Raw genomic sequence first — 3404 nt, 5'->3', positions numbered from 1 at the left:
TTTTCTTTTTGCTTATGTGGTGCTGAGGAATCGAACCCAGGGCCTCAGGCATGCAAGGCAAGCGCTCTACCACTGAGCCACCTTCCCAGCCTCCGGCAGCATCTTCTCAGAGCATTGTGAGGGGGTTTTAGAGCCCGAGGGTGGATTTCACACAGGCTGAATCCAGTGAGGTGTAGTACAAAATTTTAAGGGACATCAAAGAGTTCAATAATCAAGATAATGTTCTGTGATTTTTTTCTTTCCTTTTTTTTTTTTTTTGGTGTTAGGGGTGAAATCCAGGATCTGTGCATCTTGACAATTTCTACCAACCCTAGCCCTAATGCAATCATTGAAGCATTCAAAATTCATGCAAAAGGGAAAAAAATCCAAGATTAGCAAAATATAACACTTTTTAAACGCTTTTATGTCAATGCTGGGGCTTAAACTCAGGGCCTTGGCATTGTCCCTGAGCATTTTTTGCTCAAGGCTTTCACTTTACGCCTTGAGCCATACGGCTCCAGTAGTTAATTGGAGATAAGGGTATCATGGAAGCCAGGTACCGGTGGCTCACGCCTGTAATCAATCCTAGCTACTCAGGAGGCTGAGATCTGAGGATCATGGTTCAAAGCCAGTCTGAGTAAAAAGTCTGAAAAACTCTTTTCTCTAATTAACCACCAAAAAGCCAGAACTGAAGGGGTGGCTCAAGTGGTAGACTGCTAGCCTGAACAAAAAGAAAAAAGAAAAAGCTCAGGGAGCCAGGCGCCAATGGCTCACACCTGTAATCCCAGCTAGGTAAAAGGCTGAGATCTGAGGGTTCACAGTTCAAAGCCAGCCAGCGCAGGAAAAACCACGAGACTCATCTCCAATGAACCATCAGAAAACTGAAGTGGAGCTGTGGCTCAAAGTGGTAGAGTGCTTGCCTTGAGCAAAAAAGTTCAGGGACAGCGTCCAAGCCTTGAGTGCAAGTCCCACCACAGGGGCAGGGGGAGATATTCCACCCCAGAAACAAAATTTCCTCTTTCCTCTACCCCCTCATCCTCCCCCAACCCCAGGTGACTTCAGGGGTCGCTAGCATACACACAGAGTTTCCCTTACATGGAACCATGTGTTTGTGATGTCACACACTGGGCTGTGTTGTGTCAGATTTTGGGACATCTGTTGTGTGGGTGGAGGTGTTTGTGTAAAGGCTGTGAGTGATTCAAGGACATAAGGTTTGGGACACCTCTGGTGTTTGGAGATTATGGGTGAAGGTGCTGAGAATATTCATATCAAGGCTTTTTGCATAAACAGCATGTTCTCTTGTTTTCAGACCCTGGATATTCCAGGCTGGCTCAAACCCAAAATGTTGCTGAGTGGCTGTATTCTCAGCTACTCAGGAGGCTGAGATTCAAGGATCACCATTTGAAGCCAGGAAAGTCTGTGAGACCCTTATCTCCAATTAACCAGCAAAAAGACACAAGTGGAGCTGTGACTTAAGTGGTAGAGTGCAAGCCTTGAGTAAAAATGGTCAGGGATAGTGCCCAGGACCTGGGATTACAAGCCTGCATCACTGTACCTGGCTCCTTCTCCACTCCCTCAGTATAACTACCCAGGAAAGTAATGGGTAGGTTACCTGGTAACTGTAGGTTTAACCTTACAAGAAATTGCAAAGATTTTTTTTTGTCCCCCTCCCTCCACCTCCCCACAGTGGCTGGGCTGTGGTACATTCCAAGAAGTGAAGGGCATGAATTCAAGTTAAGTCACACTCTGATCAGCAGTTGATCCTGTCTTGCTCATGGCTGGTGCTCTACTATCTGAGCCATGCCTACAGCCTGGCCTTTTGATGGTCTTCTGGAAATGGAGTCACAAACACTTTTATATCCAGGCTGGATGTGAACTGTGATACTCTGGGTTTCAGCTTCCTGAGTAGCTAGGATTACAGGAAAGAGTCACTGGCACCAAACCAGCCTACCTTTCCTTCCTTGTTCCTTTCCTTCTTCCCTTCCTCCCTCTTCCTCCTCCTCCTCCTTTTTCTTCTTTTGTCAGCCATGGGGCTTGACCTCTAGGCCTGGGCACTGTCCCTGAGCTCTTCAGCTCAAGGCCAGCATTCTACCATTTGAGCCACAGTGCCACTTCTATTTTTCTTTTTTCTTTTTTTTTCTGGTGGTTAATTGGAGATAAGTCTCATGGACTTTCCTGCCCGGTCTGGCTTTGAACTATGATCCTGAGATCTCAGCCTCCTGAGTAGCTAGGATGACAGGCGTGAGCCACCAATGTCCAGCTTCTCCTCCTCCTTCTCCGAATTTCTTCTTCTTCTTCTTTGGTGCCAGTCTTAGGGCTCGAATCCAGGGCCTGGGCGCTGTCCCTGAGCATTTTTGCTCAAAGCTAGCACTCTACCACTTGAGCCACAGTGCCAGCTTTTTGGTGGTTCATTGGAGATAAGAGTTTCAAGGACTTTCCTGCTCTGGCTGGCTTTGAACTGTGATCCTCAGAGCTCAGCCTCCTGAGGAGCTGGGATGACAGGCGTGAGCCATTGGTTCCTGGCCAAACACATCCAAAACAGTAAGTTTTAAAATATTTAATCTTTTTTTAATTAAAAAAAAATTTTTGTCAGTCATGGAGCCTGAACTCTGGGCCTGGGCACTGTCCCTCAGCTCTTCACCTCAAGGCTAACGCTCTACCACTTGAGCCACAGTGCCATTTCTGTCCTTTTCTGCTTATGTGGTGCTGAGGAATCGAACTCAGGGCCACATGCATGCAAGGCAAGCACTCTACCACTGAGCCACCTTCCCAGCTTAATACTTAATCTTTTTTTTTTTTAAGGTTTAGTTGGGAAGAAAAACTCCCAGGTAGTTATTACTCAAAAATAAGGAAACTAGCCAGGCGCCGGTGGCTCAGGCCTGTCATCCTAGCTACTCAGTAGGCTGAGATCTGACGATCATGCTTCAAAGCCAGCCCAGGGCAGGGAAGTCCGTGAGACTCTTATCTCCAACAAACCACCAGAAAACTGGAAGTGGCGCTGTGGCTCAAGCGGTAGAGTGCTGGCCTTGAGCTGAAGAGCACAGGGACAGTGCCCAGGCCTAGAGTTCAAGCCCCACAACCACCAAAAAAAAAAAAAAAGGGAACTAGTGGGGCGCAGGTGACTCACGCTTATCGTCCTAGCCAATCTGGAGGCTAAGATCTGAGGATCAGGGTTCAAAGCCAGCCCTGGGCAGAAAAATTCCATGAGGCCGTTATCTCCAAAATAACGCACAAGCCGGGCGCTGGTGGCTCACACCTGTAATCCTAGCTACTCAGGAGGCTGAGATCTGAGGATCGCGGTTCAAAGCCAGCCCCGGCAGGAGAGACCGTGAGACTCCTATCTCCAATAAACCACCAGAAAACCGGAAGTGGCGCTCGCCTTGAGCTGAAGAGCTGAAGGACAGCGCCCAGGCCCAGAGTTCAAG

This window comes from Dipodomys ordii, unplaced genomic scaffold (genome assembly GCF_000151885.1).
Source record: "Dipodomys ordii isolate 6190 unplaced genomic scaffold, Dord_2.0 Scaffold64, whole genome shotgun sequence".
Taxonomy (NCBI): domain Eukaryota; kingdom Metazoa; phylum Chordata; class Mammalia; order Rodentia; family Heteromyidae; genus Dipodomys; species Dipodomys ordii.
This window is presented reverse-complemented; position numbering follows the sequence as displayed.